The 11,161-nt window shown below is 39.9% G+C and overlaps 1 protein-coding gene across 2 annotated transcripts in view; it reads left to right on the forward strand.

The window, feature by feature from the left end:
• The window catches only part of LOC117961559 (utrophin-like), a 41,652-nt gene extending 38,772 nt beyond the window's left edge, over nt 1-2,880 (forward strand). Inside the window, exon 11 of one of the 2 annotated variants that reach the window (XM_034900328.1) lies at nt 2,827-2,880. The gene's annotated coding sequence lies outside the window, so the exon portion shown is untranslated. The remainder of the gene's footprint in view (nt 1-2,826) is intronic. The other variant, XM_034900331.1, reaches the window with a different exon arrangement.
• The last annotated feature ends 8,281 nt before the right edge of the window (nt 2,881-11,161 follow it).

An 11,161-nucleotide genomic window follows, 5' to 3' on the forward strand; every position in this document is an offset into this window, starting at 1 on the left:
AAAATGAACTTTTTTGATTTTTGGAAAATGGCTGCAATGAAACAAAGAGTGAAAAATTTAAAGGGGTCTGAATACTTTGCGTACCCACTGTATATTGGGTCAATGCCGCTTCCAAACTGTAGGGGGGCCAACATGGGAAAGGTTCTCTAGTCTTGCTTTAAGATTAGTCAAACACAATCCAACATTGGCAGTACTTAGTACCATAAGAAGAGAGAGAGAGTGGGAGACCTGCATTCTTGAATTTGCAGTCATCTACTGCAGGTGCTATTTGTGATGGTGTCTTCTGTGCTTCACTAGTCTTCCTTTATGTTGTCTTTCTATTGCTAAAGTGTGAATGAGAGCTGTCTGGTGATGCTACGTCACTCACTACTGCTCTTCCCATGCAAGTGTAGTAATCTTGCTTGACAAGTTCATTGATTAGCTGGACCTGTGAGAATGCTAACTTGCCAACAGGGCTTTAGTGTTTGGTAAATGAGAGAAACATTTTGTTTCACAGGATGCTAGATAAAAAGCGGGACTGCATGCATTAGCTGGAATTTTTAACTGGCGCATTCAAAGCTTATAATTATAGGTTTTTAATTTGGCTCATGAATAAGAATCTGTTCAATTCACTTGAAACAGAAGACAAGTGAAACGACACATGCTGGTTTAATTTTTGGATGTGTGAGAAAGATTGTAAGCTCTTCTGTTGGGTAGCCTCATTTTCTTTCAAAATCCATACATTTGCCTTTGCAACCTAAAAGCTCTAGCCCCTTGATTTTGAAACAACACCTGGGTAAACGCACCCATGGTAGATGCCAGTTGCCATAACATGCTCACAGTGTAAGGTCGTTATTGATTTAGGCTAATCCCTCCATGCGAACAGGATTATCTCTGTCTGAGAATGTATAAACCACTGTTTACCAAAGACAACAGAATGTGTTAGAAAACCCAGTTGAATTCAATCAGACTAGCAGCTAACACGGATCAGTCCTAATCCGGCCAATGACCGGGTTGTCAGTGGTGACACATGATATTCTGGGATGAAAAGGACAGCTTTTGTTGAATTAACAGCTGTGTAGAGATAGGGCTGTGAGGGAGAATTTTGCATTTTCTGAAAAACAACAAAGAACTGAAAACTGAGACAACAGCCTCAAAGATTTAAACCAGTGATTTTACTGTAAATACACATATACAAATGCATGTGATTGTGCATGCATGTTCACATACAGAAAAAGCATAATTACAGACAGGAGCGCAGACAAACACATACTTAGGTGAGCTACACGCTGGCTTTGTTGCACGAGCGTGGCGTTTCTGTTGCGTGTTAGCTGCATGGATTTCTCTATGTCCTACATACCAGAAACGTGATAGATTCGAACTATAAAAAATGGGTTAACATAAATATATAGGCTACCGATTTGACTAAAGCAAGACAATGTAGGCAGTATTTTGTTTTGTGATCAAACTTGATATTGTTGGCAGTACTGATGGCAAATCAATTTTTTTAAATTTATTTTTTACATTTATATCTGCATTTATGTCAAAACATGGACACTTTCAAACATCAACATGTCATCTATTAATATACTTTTGTGTCAAAATGACATTTAAACATCTTTTCTTATGCTAGTTTGCCTGGAAATGCTTCCAACACGCTTGCGTGTCTTGTGAAAAATAGGCATTGGTTCTATTTCTAGTACGCACGTGTTTTCGGCCCTGCGCACGAGACATGCGTGTCACGCAGGCAGTGTGTAAGTTCTAACCAGTTAACATCGAAGCTGAAATAAAAACGGACACGCCACGCAGATAACACACTTGCACAACGCATCCAGTGTGTAGCTGGCCTCACAGTACACATATAGTTTGTTTTAGCTTTATTGTACCGCTCCAGTTTCCCTCTTGCTTGCCACCACTACTTGACATAGTGTTGCCTTTTTTTTCTCAAGTGATGTAACCTTGGTGCTGTATTTGCCTTTGTGTTTGCCAGTGCATTGTGTTGACCGCTGGTTTACAATGTAGTGTGAAAACCTGCACACCCCGGTGTTCTGTTTTGGTTTTCCAACCATGCTGTAGAGTAGCACGGAACTAAGCCAGGTTTGTGTTGGGCGGTTGAGAACTTGCTGCTTTTTTTTGCCGTTGTTTCCGACAACTGTTTCATGCTAATGCAATGGGCTCAGACCTCCTCGCTGCCCATTTCACTTGTAAAAGATGAATTGATGTTACACATTGATCGTTACACCACATGCTTCGTTTCTCTTGACCAGGAGGATGTCTGTAAAGTAAAAAGTGGTTGGTAAGTTTTGCTGTCTTTAGAGTATGGGTATTCCACACAAGTGGCTGGATGCATGCTACTGTGGGTCTGTTTAGGTGTGAATGGAGTGCTGAGGTCCAAGGAAAATACTAAAGTGATGTTTTTTTGAAATTGATCTGTCTCAAAATTGAAATGTCTCAAATTCTGGCATTAAGGTTGGAATGGGACATGTGAAGACAGTATAATTATATCCCCCTGTGCATAAACCAAGGTTGATATTTGCAATGTTTATATGAAAAGTGTTATGAGTGTTATTATTCGGAGTGTGAGTATTTTTTTTGTTATCTTATACTTGCATAAGAAGATTCTTTAATACCATTTCTTATATGAGAATCCTTCTCTTCCCTGTACTGGTTTTTCATTGCTCGCTGAGAGTTTGAGTGTCTCCACACTGAGCGAGGCCTTTGGGTGTTCCACACACCAACAGGACCAAATGCATTTCTAATCTTCATATTCACACACACAAAGACTCAAGGCAAAGCCATGTTGAATGCCCTTTTCTTTGCTCACCCAAGATTACCTGTCAGGCTTGATGTGTGTGTGTGTGTGTGTGTGTGTGTGTGTGTGTGTGTGTGTGTGTGAATTATGGTGAGGTGACATTCTTTATCTACATCTTCAGACAAGTACCTTAGCGCCCCAGACCATGAATAGATCCTTAGTAAGTCCTAGCCTGGTAACATCAGTGATCTTTTGAGACTGGTGGGCTAAGCAATTATTTGAATTTCAATTTCTCGGCCCCCCCTACCTCCCCATGTGTTATGTATCTGGAATTGTTCATTAGCTGTGTAAAGCTATGTGTGATATCTGTAAAAGCTGAACCGACTCAGAGTAGTAAAACAGATCTTATTCTAACCTTTTTGTGAGATAAAGAACACCCGGGACACTATCCATTATATCCAAAGGTTAATAAGTAATTGTGTTAAATAATCGTGTTTTCAATATGGAGCTACATAATCGTGATTATTTTTTCCATAATCGAGCAGCCCTAGTGGGTTGTAAATGTAACGATGGTATTCTACATGTGTTTATCCCTGAAACCACACTATCCATCTCATGCTTGAATGCACAAGGAACAAGTGAACGTACTTAAACAGATTTGGGTTACATATTCCGCATGAAGAAAAGATGTGTTGGGTTTAGTAGCATACCAGTTTCAGTTTCCTGAGGCATGTCATCGGTTAAGCCAAAGCACGCAAGTCAAGAGGGAGCAAGAAAGAGGCACTTGCCTCCACCATGTTACATTTCCTATTGAATAAATGTGTGTGAGGACAGGATAAGAAGCAACTATAATGGTACATTTATCTGGATAGAAGATATCTGTTCTGCCCGTGGAGGAATTCTGCTTCACACCAATTGCATAGGAAAACAAGAGATAAAGATATTGAATTGATAATGCTTGCAAACTATTGTCTGGATAGCCAAAATATAACAAATCATCAAATTTTTAGAATCTCAATACAAATGTGGAGGGTGGTGGCAGCAGCTTTGTAGATGGGAAAGACAGCCCAAGGCACTGGCTTGCTTTAATAATCCAATTTACTTCCATGGAAGAGGGCCAAAATACATCATTGGCACTTATTGCCTGTTCTTTATGTATCTTATTTGGATTCCCCCAGCTCCTTCTCTTAATGAACAATTTATCTGCAAAGTAGCAGATTCAGGCTTTGTTGATGCTATTTCATAAGAACAAAAATCAATCCAAATTACATCCTTATTTGCAGGCATCATTGCAACGATACTTAATTTACCTGATAGGCATTTTACTCTTAGTTGGTATACAGCATCAATGACAGGAGCCAAGGAAAAGAGTTGCCTTCATCACAAAATAATATTCCTGCTTGGAAAGTGAAAACAATTTTGCTCTTTCAAACATCGTTTAAAGGTACAAAATGCAGTGATTTCACTGGTCCTAATGTGGCAGTTGGATAGGGTTGTTGAATAACAATGATTTAGAGATTGAGGCGGATGGAACTGATGGAGCTGATGAATCTGTGAAGGGGTGGATCAGAGCTTTGCCATTTGCGAGGAATTTCACTGAAATGACAGCTGACGGCAACTGAGAGGTGAACAGATTTAAATAGCATAACAGCTGTGAATGTACAGCAGCATGCATACTAAATCAAGAGAGAGAATCATATTTAACAGGCAGCAACAAAATGATAGACAATGTAGGTGTGTCAGTGCTACTGGATAAATAGAACAGCTGATGCCATGATTGACAGTCCCAAACAAGGACAGTTAGGAAATAAGCATTAAGCAAACTCATGCTATATCTTAATTTCTTGAGTAGCAAACAGTAGTACGTATTCTGTCTACTCACAATATTTAAAAGCGGCTATTGTCCTGGGGCCTTTCTAGAAATGAGGCTCTGAATAGGAGTCAGAAAACCTCCTGGTTTAAGCTACTGACAGTGACTTAGGAACTCTAAAAGCTTGTATTTTACAGTGGCTTCAAATATTAAAGTTGTAGTTGTAAGGCGCGGTTCACGCAAGCAGCAGTGCTGTGCTATGAAACCCACAAATATTTATACATATAATTTTTTAATATTTGTATTGCATTTTTTTCAAAAAAAACAAAACGCACAGAACAGCTCAGACATGACAGGAAAATAGCAGAATGTTAGGATGTGGATACAGTAAATAGAAAATGATTATGAAAGTAAAAATGAATAACATTGCATTTTCCATCCAGCCTCCCCCTCTCAGTATTCTGCAGCACGGCAAAGCAGTATCCAGATGAGAATCAATACAAAGCATATAAACATAGCAAGGCTACATGGCGCTTGTCAGATAGTGGGCATTTAAAACCAAGTCACAAAGACAGGCTGGGCTGGTCTAGGAAATCCACGAAGCAAGGTGGAGGACATCTTGGGCCCAATATGCTGACAGTTAGGGTCCCAGACCTTATAAAAAGCATCTATATTGGAGTGAAGCATGCACGTGATATATTCACTAGGGCTGCACTCCATAACAATGTTGTGCCATGAATACCTTGTTGGAGCAGCAGGCTTGATCCAGAAGAGTAGAATTTTCTTTCTGGCAGCAAATTTCAGTATATGAAAAAGTCTCCTGTGCTTATCAGCGTTCCGACCCTCCGGGAGACCAAGTGTCAAGCACATAGGGTCCATAAGTATCAGGACACCAAAGATAGCAGTCAGTTCATTCACAAAACTAGACCAATAGCCTTGTAACTTTGCCCATGACCAGAGGCAATGAGCATAATTACCAGTCTCAGAACTGCCTTTCCAGCAGAATCGGTAAATAATACCTTCCATTTTGTTCTTGACAACAGGTGTTATGTGCGTTCTTTGTATGATTCTAAGCTGTGTAAATTTGGTGCGGTTGCACACACAAATGTTCGAGGCCTGAGACAAGACCCCCCCCCCACACCAGAAACCCATTATTGTCAATGGCTTGCGCTTGCAAGAACTGGCCTGCCTTGTGTGACTGATTAACACAAGTTATGTTCGTTTTCATTGAAGTTGACTTGTGGTCAGTTAGGTATTTGGCCTAGGTACTCAGACGAACTACCCATTTCCAAGTGTGTAAGCTCCAGGTTTGAAGAACATTGTACATTATGCATTAAACAGTGTTTTCCAGAGTATGAATGAATGATGATGCATGTATGAATTTAGGATCATAGCTTAGTTTTATTATACCCAACTGCAATGACTGCAGACCTCTTACTTGTGTATGTAAACATACAATGACACATAGGGCCTTATTTTAACAATCTAAGCGCACTGTGTAAAGCGCCTGGCACACGTGTGTTTAGCGCGTGTCCAAATGGCGGGAAAAAAGGTCTGTGTGACTGGCGCATGGTTCAAAAGGGTTGTACTTAGTGTTAATTCATCGGTGTGTCTTGGGCACAATAAACCAATCAGAGTGTCATCTCCCATTCCCTTTAACAGCCAGGGCGTGTTTGTACCTTGGCGCATTGCTATTATGATCGCTTATTTGCACCGTAATATTTTTATTTTTAATCTTTTTTATGCGTGTGTGCTGCTGCTCTTTCCTGTGTGTGTGTGTGTGTGTAACAAGCATAGTGTGCGTGTGCTGTGCATGAACCTAGGCACATTTTACTAACGCCCTGTCAAAATAACAATGAAATGCTTTGTTACTGACTTTAGACTAGGTTTTTGTTGGTCAATGGCGCGATCACTTTCTGCTGCCGCACGATAGCAATAAGCCAAGAATTCACCTGAACCCACCTCCCTGTAAGACCATTTAACATCAAGATATGATTGCCTATTTTGAGCTGAGCCCGGCGGCAAGCACAACAAATATATTTTTGGGGAATAAGAGCAACCTAGCGGCGAGTGCAGCACATGCCGCGTACAATGTGAGCCAGGCCTGAGTCGTAAGATTTGAGGGATTGGCATTGTTGTTGTTGGTGGTGTTGCTTTCTCCCAAAGGTAACGTTATGGCACTGGCCTGCCCTAAGCCCGAGGTATTGAGTGAGCAGGTCTGGGATGGCAAGTGATGGTGGCAGTCCTATCCCCAAAGCTCTCCCTGCGGGGTAGCAGAGCTTGCAATCACACTGGTGGCGCCCTGACTGCTGCTGCTGCTGGAGATTAGAGCCCAGCTGATCTGAGGCTTTACGGGTGGTTAACAGCGTGGCTGTCATGTCCTGAATGTTCATCCCAAAAAGCGACTCCATGGAAAGAGGCTGGTTCATTACATGGAGGACAAACTGTTTAGTTTTTTTGTTAATTTTTCTTTCCGACAGTCTTCTTTCTTTCTTGGTCAGCCATTGTGAGTCAGCAGTAATGAAATGTAAATGTCTGGCCCGATTAATTTAGCCTTCCGTTTCTTTGCATCTTTTCTTGTCTGAAGTTTAAAATTTCCAGTCCACAACTTAACAACACATTGTTTGTCTTAAATCCACCAGCAATTTTTATATTATACCAGCATTTGAAGCATCCTGAACTTTTTTGGTAAGGATAATAGGAAGACTCAGCACAGGCTAAAACTGTTGTAAAACCCAGAGGTACTGATAGCTACCAGCTCACACCTTCAAAGACTCACTATGCTGGATATGTGTTACTTGAAACCATTCTGCTGGTGTATATGACTAGTTGGTATAATGGGTATAGGCCATATTGCACAAACTCTTTACCACTATTTTTACACTACATTGCAGGTCAATAATACGCTGCAATTTGTACTGTGCACATTCAGTTATTGTGACATTTTCATCCTCTAATACAAGAAAAACCTGTATTTGTTTGTAGCTTATGTGATCATTCAGTGTAAAAGCAGTTTTGCAACCGAGATAGCTGCAGTCGTTTTATTCCTGTCATTTCTGTTGAAAATGCCACTGAAAAGGCACACTGAAACAGGTTAGAGGTAATTGTGAACAAAAAGCCACCATAAATTGTGAACACTCAAATAAACTACTTGAAGCTTTCTTACTTACGGCAAGGTAAAGCAGCTTTATTTGAATAGCACATTTCAGAATAAAAATAAACAGTTGAAAAATAAAAAAACAGATGAAACACAAGAGGAAAAGTTACAGTTCAGTATAACAAATTAAACATTACAGAAATGAACAACCATTTAAAGAAAAGCAACATCAAGAAGAAAGGTCTTCAGCCTTGATTTACGTAGATTGGTGTTCAAAGTGTTTAAAACAACAACACTGAATAAAAAAACTCCAAGCATAACAAAATGGATCGAATACAGTGAGGATTTTATAAAAAAGATTGGACAGATACGTTTTATTCATTCCTGTAATAATCTACAAGAAATAGCCTTTTTTACCCACTTAAGAGTTATATAGATTGCTTCTATTAAATGTCATGAATAAGTAATTGGAATCTTTGCTGCCGTGATGGGGAAATTATGAGGACATTTAATTTATATAAGCATACACACACATTAGCACATATGAAAACACACTTTTTTAATTGAGTCTATTATGTGTCTGTCTTATTGAACTCCTCCTAGGCCATGACAGGCCAGCTAATAATATAATGAGATGGGTCTCTTGTCTCTGTCCAACACCCCCAGCCCTGTGAAGACAGGAAGGAGGCAAACGCGCCGTTAACAGACAAAAATAGGTTTCTAATGCCACCTTTGGAGAATTTAATGACATTTGCTAATATTTGCCCAAACATGGCCAACCACAACCATTACACCTCCCTTTACTTGGTGTCTTTGCTGAGATGAAGTGAGGGCGGGGTAATAATGGCTGGTAAACGTTTCACAAATAGAATGGAACATTTAACTGGGAAACTGGAGTCATTGGCAAGAGCAGGAACAAATTACAATGCCAAACTCTGCCCTAATAAAGTTCTCAAATTCTCACAGATTTCTTTTTCTCCCTCTGTCTCTAAATAAAGTCAGTTCCACACCCTGTGTGAACCTCTTAGGGACGTTTTCACACTCACGGATCCATATGGTGCTGAAACAGTCTTCTGAGAAACAATGCAAGAGGAACACAAAATGGCAGCAAGCTGCTGAGTCAGTGATGAACTAAGCTGCGACATGTGAAGTGAAAAAACTAGGAAACTTTTTTTGGCTCAAGTTCTGAGTAATGTTTGGATCACAATCTGTATTATATTTATATTACATCTTTATACTAAAACAAACGTCTGTTTCCATTTGCTCCTGTATAGAGTTTCTATCTTTCTATCTTTATTTTTATTTATTTAACTTTCTCTGTTCTTCTGGTCTATTGCTGTCTTTGTGCTGCTGCAAAAAACAAATTTTCTTGCTGGGGATCAATAAAGGTATATCTCTTCTTACAGTATGTGAACTTTTAGACTAAAGCACGTGATAGAAATTATGTGAACAGTTATTTGGCAGTCCACCATTGCTGTCCTGCAGTGGGTGGAGACACAGTGGGATAGAGATTTTGCACACTAGCTTCCTGGACCTCTGGTGCTGAATTTAGTGTGCAGGGTGGTGGGTACAATTTTCTACAGACCTAGTATCTTTAGCAAATATTTCCAGTTGTGTCAGTTACTTGAAAAAAATTATTATTTTGGCAACCAAAAGTGGCTAGTTCTCTCACCCTGAGATATTTGTTGATCAATGAAAATGTTCCTGAACACTATGCATGACTCTGACTTGTCTCTCTTTTTTGTCTTTTGGCATATTGGCTAATAGAGCTGTCATTCTCCCTATGTAATACCATTTGTATTCCATCTGTTATTTTTCTAAATATTCAAATAATATTTGAATATTATACAATAGTAATTTCAGCATTCTAATAGTATTTTTGGGGGGGGGGGGGGTTACAGTGCCTTGCTCAAGAGCACCTGGCAATGCCCAGGAGGTGAAGTGGCATCTCTTCAGCTACCAAGCCAAACTCCGTACTTTGGTCTGTACGGGGACTTAAACCGACGACCCTCCGGTTCCCAACCCATCTCCCTGTGACGTATATAAGTACGGTTTTATTTTTCAGGAATTGAGACATTACTCAAGAATGTATAGCTTTGGCTACCTTGTTTGCCTTTGTTATTTGCTACAAAACAATGGCAGCCGCAGATAATTCTGGCTAAAGAAAGTGGGGGGGGGGGGAATTTGACTAAACCTGAAAGCAGGTTTTCCTAAACAATTTAAATAAAAATGTACAGATAAAAAAGTAGACTTAAAGTTTAACTTAAAGTTTGCTTCATTGGCATACTGACTGGATGAATTGCTTATCCCACCTTGGCCTGAAAAAAGGAATGCATTTATTGTAAAGGTCATTTCCTACTAGCACAGCTATTGGATTTTGTTGAACCTTGCCCTTTTCCTTTTCCACTCCCACAACACAACACGTCAATATACACAAATACACATTTATCAAACTGAAAAACATAGACACATCTAGTCCAGTGCGGTCACATCTGGAGCTTGTGTCCACACAGTTTTGCAGGGAAAATGTCAGTGTCCAGATGTAGGAGAGAAACAACATTAGCCAGGCCCTTCTGCTGATGAATATAGAAGCAGACTGCATGAGATGGAAAAGGACAGGTAGAATTGAAGGTGTAAACCCTGACAAGCACAAAATGAGAAATTGGGGAAAACATTTCAAGCAGAAAGTGGCTGGAGGTGCTGCTTATCCGGTGCCATGTCATTTCTCCAACGCTCCATTGTTCCGACCTCTCAATAACCTGAAAAATTCCCTTTGGTCCTACAGCCCACTAGTCCAATGTCCCTTTGTTTAAAAAAAAATAAACCCTCTGCTCCAACATCCCATTGTTCCAACCATATAGGCTTTTGTGGATCACCTCCCATAAGGTAACGTTTTAAGGTGTTTTGAGGCCGCGAGGGCCGGTCTGATATGAGTGTTGCTCTTGCCTGCGGACGCTGCCACCGCCCCTGCCCCTGCCCGCTGTCCATGCCCCTGCCCGGGCTGCTGTTATACAGTCAGAACAATGGGATGTCGGAGCAGAGGGTTTATTTTATCGAAACAAAGGGACATTGGACTAGTGGGCTGTAGGACCGAAGGGATATTTTCAGGATATTGAGAGGTTAGAACAATGGAGCGTCGGAGAAATGGGCAGTCCCTGATTATGCAGGAGAGTGGAACTTGTAATTGTAATTTCCCCAACTGGGGATCAATAAACAGCATCAATTATTATTATTATTATTATTATTATTATTATTATTATTATTATTATTATTATTATTATTATTATTAACTGTGTCTCTATCACTGCATCAGGGTTGGACAGTAAAGGACTAAAGGGACTGCAAAGAATGTCCTCTCTGGACTACATTGTACGTCTGACTCACCCTGTCCAAGGTATTATAGTTAACTAAAACTAAACTAAAAACTAAAATTAGGTGTGGAAACATTTGAGTTAACTGAAACAAAAGACTTTAGACAAAATAAAAACTAACTGAAATATTATAATGTACTTAACAAAACTAA

Source organism: Etheostoma cragini, chromosome 18, assembly GCF_013103735.1.
Source record: "Etheostoma cragini isolate CJK2018 chromosome 18, CSU_Ecrag_1.0, whole genome shotgun sequence".
Taxonomy (NCBI): domain Eukaryota; kingdom Metazoa; phylum Chordata; class Actinopteri; order Perciformes; family Percidae; genus Etheostoma; species Etheostoma cragini.